Source organism: Nilaparvata lugens, chromosome 14 (assembly GCF_014356525.2).
Source record: "Nilaparvata lugens isolate BPH chromosome 14, ASM1435652v1, whole genome shotgun sequence".
NCBI lineage: Eukaryota > Metazoa > Arthropoda > Insecta > Hemiptera > Delphacidae > Nilaparvata > Nilaparvata lugens.
In genome coordinates this window covers 4,946,407-4,960,582 of record NC_052517.1, presented here as the reverse complement: position 1 = coordinate 4,960,582, position 14,176 = coordinate 4,946,407, and the positions used below count along the sequence as shown (strand labels likewise).

General features: G+C 33.1%; 1 protein-coding gene across 1 annotated transcript in view; it reads right to left on the bottom strand.

The window, feature by feature from the left end:
* LOC111049655 (dorsal-ventral patterning protein Sog) overlaps nucleotides 1–14,176 on the bottom strand; it is a 106,786-nt gene that overhangs the window by 62,369 nt on the left and 30,241 nt on the right.

The following is a 14,176-nucleotide window of genomic DNA, read 5'->3' as shown; positions in this document are numbered from 1 at the left end:
TAAATAAATTAATATTATCAAACGGAAATCCCATTAAATGCTGTAAATACATTAATTTTACATTCTTCATTTCTTGTATAATTTATTCATTAAATAGCATTTGAACTGATGACCTTCCAATTTATTTCCATGATAAAAAAATTAATTGACCGAGCGAAGTGAGGTCTAAGATTCAAGTCGACGGTTTGGCATTTCTCTTAATGTTTAAATGTTTATATGTTGCGCATTTACGGCGAAACGCGGTAATAGATTTTCATGAAATTTGACAGGTATGTTCTTTTTTTAATTGCGCGTCGACGTATGTACAAGGTTTTTGGAAATTTTTCATTTCAAGGATAATATAAAAGAAAAAAGGAGCCTCCTTCATACGCCAATATTAGAGTAAAAATCAGACTATAGAATTATTCATTATAAATCAGCTGTCTAGTGGACTATAATACTACCCGTCAAAAACATCGAACATCTTGAAAATGTATCTTTCTATCAACGTTAGTAGACAGTTCACTATAATACTACCCGTTCAAAAACATCGATCATCTTGAAAATGTATCTTTCCATCAACGTTGTAGACAGTTGCAGCCAGACCTGATAACAGCGCTCACACTCACATTCCGGGACGATATAGAACAGAAAGCTCTATGTTTATCTAGGATTTTTGCAAGACATTTTTAATTAATAAATTATTTATTAATTTTTGAGAAAACATAACAACAGGTCAATGTAACTCCTTGAGCACGAGGTCTACTGTTCACAGAACTACTAGTATATTTCAGACGGGATTGATCATGATTGACAAGAATCAACAATAAATAAATAAATTATTATTAAATGAAAATCTCAATTTAATGCTGTAAATACATTAACATTCTCCATTCCTTGTATAATTTATTCATTAAATAGCATTTGAACAGATGACCCTCCAATTTATTTCCATAATAAAAAAAATAATCCTAGATCAGATAATATATCTAGCAGTATATATCTATATCTATATCTATATATCTATATCTATATACTATATATATCTATAGTATATATCTATATCTATCAAGCAGTACGGCTTGAACCACAAATCACTATAGTTAGTTCCACGTTACTAGTAGTTCTGTGAACAGTAGACCTCACGCAGTATTCTCATCCACAAGTACCTGATTGAAACTAGAGACCTTATAGAAATACAGCATAGACTGGCTTCTCCACACATCTGTGTAATCACTTGTTAGCTGATTTTTGATGAATAATTCTATAGTCTAATTTTTACTCTAATATTGGCGTATGAAGGAGGCTCCTCTTTCCTTTTATATTATCCTTGAAATGCAAAATTTCCAAAAACCTTGTATATACGTCGACGACGTGCAATTAAAAAGGAACATACCTGTCAAATTTCATGAAAATCTATTACCGCGTTTCGCCGTAAATGCGCAACATATAAACATTTAAACATTTGAACATTAAGAGAAATGCCAAACCGTCGACTTGAATCTTAGACCTCACTTCCCTCGGTCAATAAAGGTAGAGTTTGATTAGCAATGGCATTGCTATCCTTGTTTATCATTCAACAAAGCGGATAGCCCTATCTCTTTCTCGCTTTGCTCTGTTGCTAGATCGTCTTTTAACAATGTAGAATTAATAATTAATCAACAAAATATTCCTTCTCAATTATGAAAATTCATTATGAAATTATTAAAAAATATAATTTCCTGCTTAATATAATTAATTTTTTAAAACGATGATGAACACAGTTAAATATTATATCAATAAACCTGTATCAGCTTCCGTCTATAATAGAAGGCATTGACAAGACAGAGGATCGGCAACGTTGTTCTCCTATCTTTCTCCACTATACTATGGAAGTGATGGAAATGGAAAAGTGGTAACAATGCCTTCCTATCATTTCCCTCTCTTACACAGTATCTGTTCTTTTCTTCTTCTCATATCTCCTTCTTCACCATATTTTTCCTCTTCATCATCATCTTCTTCTTCTTCTTCATCTTCTTCTACTTCTTCTTCTTGATCTTCATATTTTTCCACCTATTTTCTTTTCTTCTTCTACTTGTTTTCTTCTTTTTCATTTTCTTATTCTTGTTCTCTCATTCTTCATCTTCTCCTCCTCTTTCAACATCTTCCTCTTATATTTCTTCTCCTTCTATTTCTTCTTCTTCTTCTTCGTCCAAATCTACTTCCAGTCTCCTCACCACCTCCTCCTCCTAGTCACGTCTCCTCCTCCTTCTTCTTCTCCCTCATCATCTTCTTCTACTTCTCCTTATTCTGCTTAATCTTCTTCTTCTACTTCTTCTTATTCTGCTTCTTCTTCTCCCTCATCATCATCATCTTTTTCTTCTTCTTCTTCTTCTTTTTGTTCTTTTTCTACTTCTTCTTATTCTGCTTCTTTCTTCTCCTTCTTCTTCTTCTTCTTCTTCTTCATTTTTCTCCACCTATTTTCTTTTCTTCTTCTACTTGCTTGCTTCTTTTTCATTTTCTTATTCCTTTTCCTTGTTCTCATTCTTCATCTTCTCCTCCTTTTCTACATCTTCATCTCCTTCCTCTTATATTCCTCCTCCTTCTTTTTCTTCTTCTTTTTCGTCCAAATCTATTCCCAGTCTCCTCCTCCTCCTTCTTCTTCCAGTTCTTGTTCTTCCTTTTCTTCTTCTTCATCATCATCAACATCTTCTACTTTCAATTCTTCCACTTCTCCTCCTTTTCTATATCTTCATCTTCTTCCTCCTATGTTTCTTCTCCTTTCCGCTTTTTTTCCGTCCATACCTTCTTCCAGTCTCCTCTCCACTTCCTCCTCATACTCACGTCTCCTTCTTTTTTTTCTTCCTGTTCTTTTTCTTCCTTTTCTTCTTCTTCTTCATCATCATCATCATCTTCTACTTTCAATTATTCTTCTTCTTCTTCTCCTCATTTTCTACATCTTCATCTTCTTCCTCTTATATTTCTTCTCCTTATTTTCTTCTTCTCCGTCCATACCTACTTCCAGACTCCTCTCCACTTTCTCCTCATAGTCACGTCTCCTCCTTTATCATCTTTCCTCCTCATCATTTTCTACTTCTCATTCTACTTCTTCTCCTATTTCGTATTCTTCCTCTCTTGCTTCTTCTTCTGCCTCATCTACTTCCTCTCCTCCTTCTTCTTCTCCATCTCCTACATATTCATTTTCTTCCTCTCATATTTCTCCTCGTTCTTTATCTTCTTCTTCTTCGTCCAAATCTACACCCAGTCTTCTCACCACCTTTTCCTGTTACAGTGAGGTCCACGTTATAATGGCAGTGGATAAAGATAGAAGAATAGCGATGCCGATTCTCTGCATTAATTAATTATATTTCTAAACTGTCAAAAACATAATTGGTATCGCTGCGGACCAAGAAAAGGATAATACCACCGATATGATACAGAATATGATACAGTATCACCACACATGATACAGTAAAATCAAAATGATACAGTATCATCTCAACTTGATACACAATACTATGATTTGTTATATTCGTCATCTGCTTTGTGGAATGATAGACAAGGATAGCAAAACCAAAGTTGATCAAATACTGTCATTATAACGTGGACCTCACTATAGTCACGTCTTCTTCTCCTTCTTCTTCTTCTTCTTCTTCTCCTTCTTCTTCTTATCCCTCTCCTTCTTCACTCCTCTTTTAATTTGGGTTTGGATACAACGATAGCTCTGAAATTGAAAACAAACATGTTTCTATCCTAGAAACATTACTTCCGGCTTCTAAAAGTGTAATCTAAAAACTCTTTCACCCATTCTCTCACTCACTCTCTCTCGCCCTCTCACTCTCTCTTACTCTCTCAAATCTAAATCCCCAGAAAAGAAGCACAAGATTTTATTTATATAAAGCCGTGTATCATTTCCAGAAACAGTACCATTGGAGTGGATTAGGCGGCATCTGGAACATCGGATTTAATTCTCCACTTCTTCTGCTTCTTCTTTTTCTTCTTCTTCTCTACTTCTCTACTTCTCCTTTGTCATCTTCACTCCTTCAGTCTTTCTTCTCTGTCATCATCACTCCTTCCAGCTATTCCCTCTTTATCACCTACATTCACTTATCAATCCCTTCATTTAAATATCCTTCTCCTTCTAGTGTTTTTTCTTCTTCCGTCTTCTTCTTCCTCTTCTTTTGTCTTCTTCTACATCGTCATCGTCATCTTCTCCATCTTCTTTTTCTTCTTCCTGTACTTCTCCCTCTTCATTATCATCATAATCTTCCTCTTCTTCTTCTCCGTCATTTTCTTCTTCTTCTTTTTCTTCATCCTCACCCAGTCCCCTTCTCTATTCATCTTCAATTTATCTTCTCCTCTTAGGTCCTTCTTCTTCTTCTTTCTTCTTCTCTTCTTCTTCTTCTTCTTCTTCTTCTCCTTTTTTTTTTCTTCTTCTTCTTCTTCTTCATCCTCACCCAGTCTCTCTTTGGTAGAGAGTTAGTGGGAAGGATATTTTAAATATTCTTTCCGAAGAATGGACCTTGATATGTCCAAAGCTCCGCCAATTTATGTAGATGCATAACAATATGATTATTATCTATAGTTATTATATTACAAATTGCTTTTTCATATCATATACAGTCATAATTAGATTTCTTATCTATATTATTAAATCATCTATATTTTGCTGTATTGTAAGCTATTGTATATAGTGGTATAACGCCACAATATATTGTAACTACATAAATAAAGTACTCACGAATCAATCAATCTTCCTCTTCCTCTCTCTCTTTCTACTTCTTTTTTTCCTCTTGTCTTCTTCTACGTCGTCGTCTTCTTCATCCTTACCTAGTCTCCTTTTCTATTCATCTTCAATTTATCTTCTCTTCCTAGTCCCTTCTTTTTCTTTTTTTTTTTCTTCTCTTCTTCTTCTCTTCTCTCACCTTTTCTATTCAGCATCAATTTATTTTCTTCCTTCCCCCTACCTCGTCCCTTCATCTTCTTCTTTCTCTCCTCCTTCTTCTACTCCTTCTCCTTCATCCTCACCCAGTCTTCTTTTCTATTCATTTCCAATTCATCTTCTCCTCCTTGTCCTTCTTCTTCTTCTTATTCTTCTACTTCTCCTCCTTCATCTTCTTATAATTCTACTTCTTCTTCTTCTTCTTCTTCTTCTTCTTCTTCTTCTTCTTCTTCTCCTTCTTCTTATTCTTCTACATCTCCCCCTTCATCTTCTTACAATTCTTCTTCTTCCTCTTCTTCTTCTTCATTTTCACCATCCTCCTTCATAACTGTGTCAATATTGCCAACAGAGTATGAAGCAATGACCTTTCAGTGGCATCTATATTACTATATACAGAATATATACTCAGTATGCTATGTACATTAAGCCATTATATATATAATATATATATATATTATATAGATATATTATATATATATATCTGTGCTCACTTCGGTGCCTCTGGTTCGAATAAATAAAAACAGAACAGTCTGCCACAAAATAGAAATAATCACGAAGGCTGTCCCAAAAGTAACTCCCTTAATCTTCACTTAAAACTGTCGTCTGTAGTGTTGTATAGTATTGTATAGAAAGCTCTAGAAAAATAATGTTTTCAATATTGAATTTGTTTTAGAACTTATGATACTAGTAGTTCTGTGAACAATAGACCTCACGCAGTATTCTCATCTACAAGTACCTGATTGAAACTATAGACCTTATGGAAATACAGCAATAGACGGCTTCTCCACACATCTGTGTAATCACTTGTCAGCTGATTTATGATGAATAATTCTATAGTCTGATTTTTACTCTAATATTGGCGTATGAAGGAGGCTCCTTTTTTCTTTTATATTATCCTTGAATGCGAAATTTCCAAAAACCTTGTATATACGTCGACGCGCAATTAAAAAAGGAACATACCTGTCAAATTTCATGAAAATCTATTGCCGCGTTTCGCCGTGAATGCGCAACATATAATCCGGGTGGATTACACCCGGTTGTACCAAATTTCGATAGCTTGATGATATACAAACCGAAAAACTTTGAAAAATATCACCAGTATAAATTTAATTTTCAGCCTTTGCACAACCTTAACCCTGATTAAATTTAACAGACATTTCTACAAGCCGGCAAATGAGTGTCCCCCACACCTACAAAACAGCCAAAGAATTCCTAAACAACAAAAACAGATCCCGAAAATGAATGAAAGAAAATGCAGTCACAAAGAAAAGTGGGAAGGTAACCCAGTGGTTAGAATGCAACAAACATCCAACAAAGTAGAATAGAGAGAAAGATAAAAGAATGGACAACATTTCTGAATGAGAGGAGAATGAAAAACTTCTGCGCCTTTTTGTTTCTGAACATCACTCTATAATCTGCTTGCTCTAAGCCAGATCACGTTTATTGGTGACAAGAATTTCTTTTCTCTTTTTCCTCTTCTCATCCCTTCTCTTTATCTTCCCATTCTTCCTCTCCTTTCTCACAATTTTAATCTCTCTCTCACGGGAAGTAACACGTTGAGATTGTAGGGTGGGGGTGAGGGTGTTGAGGGGTAGACTGAGGCCCCCCAAAATTTCCAAGAAACACCTGTAATTTTGATGGTTGACGGTGTTTTCTGCATATAGTGTGATTCACCAATATAGTTAGTGGAAAAGATAGGAGGGCGTTGTTGTCGTTTTCCCACCGCCCACTTTGGAAAAATAGGAGAAAAACGTTGCTGATCCTCTGCCTTGTCAAATGCCTTGTATAGACGGTAGCTGATACAGGTTTATTAATGTAATATTAACTGTTCATTCTCATTTTAAATAATCAATTATACTATTATATTTCTTTATTTATATATCTGGTTATTCTTATATCTGGTTATTTTCATATCTGGCTATTTTTATATCTGGTTATTTATATTTAACGGATCTCGAAAACGGCTCTAACGATTTTCACGAAATTTGGAACATAGTAGGTTTATGATATAAAGATTCGATTGCACGACGTCTCATCCTTGGAAAAACTCGCTGAACGACAATAGAAGGATATATTCATCTTGGCTGAAACAGCTGTGGATAGTAAAAAATGAGTACAGTAGTGAAAAACAAAATATCAAATCCACGAGATTCATAAGATGACTTATAGCCATCTGTGAAATATAAACACGATCATTTTAGAGAATTTTGTTCTGTTTATCAATAGATAAACGAGCGAAGCTCAGTGCCTCGTTATTATTTAATTAAGCATAGAATTATATTTTTCAATAATTCATAATGATTTTTCATAATTAGGATGAAATATTTTGTTAATTAATTGCTAATTCTACATTGTTTAAAGCCTATCTGGTAACAGAGCAAAGCGAGAAAGAGATAGCGCTATCCGCTTTGTTGAATGATAGACAAGGATAGCAATACTATTGCTAATCAAACACTGCCGTTATAACGTGTACCTCACTATTGAAAAAGAGCAACCAAAACATGATACAGTATCACAACAATATGATACAGTATCAAATCAAAATGATACATTATCATCTCAACTTGATACACAATACTATGATTTGATACATTCATCTTGGCTGAAACAGCTGTGGATAGTAAAAAATGAGTACAGTAGTGAAAACAAAATATCAAATCCACGAGATTCATAAGATGACTTATAGCCATCTGTGAAATATAAACACGATCATTTTAGAGAATTTTGTTCTGTTTATCAATAGATAAACGAGCGAAGCTCAGTGCCTCGTTATTATTTAATTAAGCATAGAATTATATTTTTCAATAATTCATAATGATTTTTCATAATTAGGATGAAATATTTTGTTAATTAATTGCTAATTCTACATTGTTTAAAGCCTATCTGGTAACAGAGCAAAGCGAGAAAGAGATAGCGCTATCCGCTTTGTTGAATGATAGACAAGGATAGCAATACTATTGCTAATCAAACACTGCCGTTATAACGTGTACCTCACTATTGAAAAAGAGCAACCAAAACATGATACAGTATCACAACAATATGATACAGTATCAAATCAAAATGATACATTATCATCTCAACTTGATACACAATACTATGATTTGATACATTCGTATCTGCTTTGTCGAATGATAGACAAGGATAACAACACCAGTGTTGGTCAAATACTACCATCATAACGTGGACCTCACTAGAGAACAAGAACAGCCACAACATGATACAGTATCAACACACATGATACACCATCAAATAGAAATGATACAGTTTTATCTCAACTTGATGCACAATCCTATGATTTGATACATTCGCTATCTGCTTTGTGGAATGATAAACAATGATAGCAACACCAGTATTAATCAAACACTACCATTATAACGTGGACCTCACTAGAGAACAAGAACAATCACAATATGATACAGTATCGCCACAATATGATACAGTATCAAATCAGAATGATACATTATCATCTCAACTTGATACACAATACTATGATTTGTTAAATTCGCTATCTGCTTTGTCGAATGATAGACAAGGATAACAACACCAGTAATAATCAAACACTACCATTATAACGTGGACCTCACTAGAGAACAAGAACAACCAAAACATGATACAGTATCAACACAATATAGAACAAAAAGAACCACAACATGATACATACAGTATCAACACAATATGATACAGTATCACCACACATGATACAGCATCAAATCAAAATGATACAGTTTTATCTCAACTTGATTCACAATCCTATGATTTGCTACATTCGCTATCTGCTTTGTCGAATGATAGACAAGGATAGCAACACCAATGTTAATCAAATACTGCCATTATAACGTGGACCTCACTAGAGAACAAGAACACCACAACATGATACAGTATCACCACACATGATACAGTATCAACACAATATGATACAGTATCACCACACATGATACAGCATCAAATCAAAATGATACAGTTTTATCTCAACTTGATTCACAATCCTATGATTTGCTACATTCGCTATCTGCTTTGTCGAATGATAGACAAGGATAGCAACACCAATGTTAATCAAATACTGCCATTATAACGTGGACCTCACTAGAGAACAAGAACAACCACAACATGATACAGTATCACCACACATGATACAGCATCAAATCAAAATGATACAGTTTTATCTCAACTTGATTCACAATCCTATGATTTGCTACATTCGCTATCTGCTTTGTCGAATGATAGACAAGGATAGCAACACCAATGTTAATCAAATACTGCCATTATAACGTGGACCTCACTAGAGAACAAGAACAACCACAACATGATACAGTATCACCACACATGATACAGTATCAACACAATATGATACAGTATCACCACACATGATACAGCATCAAATCAAAATGATACAGTTTTATCTCAACTTGATTCACAATCCTATGATTTGCTACATTCGCTATCTGCTTTGTCGAATGATAGACAAGGATAGCAACACCAATGTTAATCAAATACTGCCATTATAACGTGGACCTCACTAGAGAACAAGAACAACCACAACATGATACAGTATCACCACACATGATACAGTATCAACACAATATGATACAGTATCACCACACATGATACAGCATCAAATCAAAATGATACAGTTTTATCTCAACTTGATTCACAATCCTATGATTTGCTACATTCGCTATCTGCTTTGTCGAATGATAGACAAGGATAGCAACACCAATGTTAATCTAATTTTGCCATTATAACGTGGACCACACTATAGAAGTGAGTTGGGAGAAGAATACAGTAGGGTATAAAATTCTTACACTTCGACAGCGGTTTATATTAATACATTGAAAACATTCATTAAATACTTCAAATCTAAGTAAAATGATTACCTAAGCTAAATCTGAAAAAGCATTAGCAGTGTTAAGAAGAAGTTTAAGAAAAATAAAAGTAAGACAGCGAAAAACGCAAAAACAGAGAACTTATCTTTGAAAATGGCTCGAATCACTTTGAGAATATCTTGAGTCTTGACCTACCTCAATAATATCTCAGGCGCCAACCATTTGAGTAGTGGCAAACAATTTTAACCTACTTTTTATTTTCGTACGGTACTCTACCATTATCTACAAAATACATTAAAACTTCCAAACTAATCTTATTCGTTCGTTTTTCTTCTATTAAATACTTTTTTGTTTTTATCATACTATGCTGCTTCTGATACTAATTATTTTTCTTTTTCTTCTCCATCAACTGCATCAATTTTGGTAGAGAGTTAGTGGGGAGGATATTTTTAATATTCTCTCCGAAGAATGGGCATTGATATGTCCGAAGCTCCGCCAATTTATGTAGATGCATAACAATTTAATTATTATCTATAGTTATTACAAATTGCTTTTTCATATCATATACAGTTCAATAATTATTTTCTTAGTCTATATTATGTACATTCATCTATAATGTTGCTGTATTGTAAGCTATTGTATATAAGTGTATAAGCCAGTATATATTGTAATCTACAAAACTAAAGTACTCAAACAATCACTCTCTCTCTCCCGGTCGTGTGTTAATGACAAAGATATTTTATATCCTTCTAAGAGAATCGAATATTATTTGTGGAAACACCGCCGATTTATGAAGTTACATCACATTATTATATTATTGTTATTCTAATTGAATTTCTATATTTATTCTCATTTATACTTTGTGAAATTCGTTGAATAACTAGCATTATCGTCATTTAATGCAAATTAGTGTATAAGCCAGTAAATATTGTAACATACATAAATAAATAAATCTAATCTAATCACTCTTACTCTCTTCCAGCCAATAAGAGAAGGCTTTTCTCAAAGAAGTATTCTCTGATTGTTTCTCATTCAAGAACTCTCACGGCACAATTAGAACTTAACACGTTTTTGCGCAACCAAGGTTTATTTTTATAATATCGAAGTTTAATTGACCGAGCGAAGTGAGGTCTAAGATTCAAGTCGACGGTTTGGCATTTCTCTTAATGTTTAAATATTTATATGTTGCGCATTTACGGCGAAACGCGGTAATAGATTTACATGAAATTTGACAGGTATGTTCCTTTTTTAATTGCGCGTCGACGTATATACAAGGTTTTTGGAAATTTTGCATTTCAAGGGTAGTATATAGAAGGAAAAAGGAGCCTCCTTCATACGCCAATTTTATCGTAAAAATAAGACTATAGAATTATTCATCATAAATCAGCTGACAAGTGATTACACAGATGTGTGGAGAAGCCAGTCTATTGCTGTATTTCCATAAGGTCTATAGTTTCAATCAGGTACTTGTGGATGAGAATACTGCGTGAGGTCTACTGTTCACAGAACTACTAGTAATATTTTAACAAAACGTATTGTTTGGATAAGGAAAAATTCCACATTGCAAGGCACAACATAAATAGAAAGCGATGAATGTAAAAATTAGATCAAGATTGGAGTCATCTGGTTTTCTGTAGCCAGTAGACTATATTTTAATATTTCGCTAGGAATTTTTGATAAGAGGCGTCTTCTATTTTGGAGATCATACGTCAATTTTTAGTGGCTGCTCGCTCATCTATGGAGAAGAATAAATTGATCAATAGAGAGAGAGAGAGAGAGAGAGAGAGAGAGAGAGAGGAGAGAGAGAGAGAGAGATTAGATTAGATTTCTTTATTTATAAATATAAAGAAAATAATTGAAAATCTCAGTACCCTTTTTTAAAAATATTTTATCACGACATGTTTCGGTCAATTATGCCATTTTCAAGTGATATGAATTAAATAAATAAATACTAATGGAAGACTCTTATTTTGATCATATGTTAGTGTATTCATATGTTTTTATGAACTAGAACTGTAAATTTTGGGTTTAAATTCGCATGATTCTATCAAAAATGGGTTATTGGTGTCTAATTGGATCAAGTTTATTATTTATCTCTGTTTAATTTTGCTGCTTTATAAATATGAAATTCTTCTTTGACATTCAGTTTTTGACTTTTATTACCATAATTAAGTATTTTCATATTGGAATTTATATCTGTAAAATTATGGCCTGAATCTATCAATTATTTATGTATGTTACAATATTTACTGGCTTATACTCTAATTTGCATTAAATGACGATAATGCTAGTTATTCAACGAATTTCACAAAGTATAAATAATTAATAAATGAGAATAAATATAGAAATGCAATTAGAATAACGGTTATATAATAATGAGATGTAACTTCATAAATCGGCGGTGTTTCAACAAATAATTGTCGATTCTTTTAGAAGGATATAAAATATCCTTGTCATTAATACACGACCGTGAGAGAAAGAGAGAGATTGATTGATTGATTGATTATATGCCTTTATAGGGCGGAATTAGGACTCCTGGTCCTCTCTGCCACACAACCCTTTACAAAAGAAGAAAAATTTACATAAAAACAGAAAAAAATAGATTACATATTATGTAATAAGATTACATAAGATTAATATATGAGTAAATAGAACTATTAATCAAAATACAATAACATATAATAAAAGAGAATTTTAAACGTTATTTATTTATACAATTGGAAACAATATTTCATCAATATAAGTGTGATAAGTGTGATAAGTGAGTGAAATGAGAATTTGATTGAGAGAGAGAGAGAGACGGATTGATTGAGTACTTTATCTAAGTAGATTACAATATATACTGGCTTATACACTTATATACAATAGCTTACAATACAGCAAAATTATAGATGAATCTACATAATATAGACTAAGAAAATAATATTATTGAACTGTATATGATATGAAAAAGCAATTTGTAATATAATAACTATAGATAATTATATTGCTATGCAACTACATAAATTGGCGGATCTTTAGACATATTATCAATGTCCATTCTTCGGAAACAATATTAAAAATATCCTCACCACTAACTCTCTACCAAAAGAGAGAGAGTGAGAGAAAGAGAGAGTGAGTGTGTGTGTGTGATTGAGAGAGAGAGAGCAAATAGAGAGAGAGTAAGTGAGTGTGTGTGTGTGTGTGTGATTGAGAGAGAGAGAGAGAGAGAGAGAGAGAGAGAGAGAGAAAGGATGATTGATAGGAGGTAAGAATCTAAGAGGGAAAATGAGTAAATAAATAAAACAGAGATAAAAATGTGATGTAAGTGAGCGAATTGAACGGAATGATTGGTGAAGAAGAAGATGATGAAGAAGAAGAAGAAGAAGAAGAAGAAAAAGAAGAAGAAGAAGATGATGAAGAAGTAGAAGAGAAGAAGAAGAAAAGAAGAAGAAAAGAAGATGATGAAGAAGTAGTAGAAGAAGAAGAAGAAGAAGAAGAAGAAGAAGAAGAAGAAGAAGAAGAAGAAGAAGAAGAAGAAGAAGAAGAAGTAGAATTTGAAGAATACAACGATGATTAAATAATACTAAAGCCAGTAAAAGTGACTAAACAACAAACATTTTTGTTTTGCTGTCTTCAAATTTTTTATCACTTTGCTATTCTCTTAAAGCTTAATTTGCTGTGAAACTAATTTGAGAGACTAGTAGGTGGAAGGGAAGAGGAAGAGGAAGAAGAAGAAGAAGAAGAAGTACGAGTAGAAGTAGAGAAAAATAGAAGGAGACACTGAACGCAATTGACATTTTTTATCAAACTACAAAATTTTGAAACATTGTACTCTCATTAAACTGATCTCTCTAAAATTAATAAGTAGGTGATTATAACTAACATGATTTGTCTAGACGAAAAGGAGAAGTAAGGAAAGGAGAGATCAGAGAAGAAGAAGAAGAAGAAGAAGAAGAAGAAGGAGAAGAAAAATGAGAAAAGAAGAAGGAGATAGAGAATATGAAGACGAAACAAATGAAGAAAGTGAGAGTTTTTAACGGATTTTTCAAAACGAAAAGAAGAACAAAAAGAACAAGAAGAAGAAGAAGGAGGAGGAGGAGAAGAAGAAGAAGACGAATAAGGAGAAAAAGAAGAAGAAAAATGTAGAAAAAAAGAAGGAGATAGAGAATATGATGACGAAACAAATAAGAAAGAAAGTGAGAGTATATAACGGATTTTTTTTCAAAAGCAAAGGAAAAACAAAAAGAACAAGAAGAAGAATAAGGAGAAGAAGAAAAAGAGAAACAAAAAGAAGAATAAGGAGAAGAAAAAACAGTGGAAGAATATAAAATACTATGCAGACAGTGAAAGTAATTTGGCAATTTTTTCAACAACAAAAAATTTCAAAACCTCAAACTGATCTCTTTAAAATGGGTGAGTGAACGTGACTATGAGAATTTTAGTGTCTAGAAAAAGACGAGAGAAGTAGAAG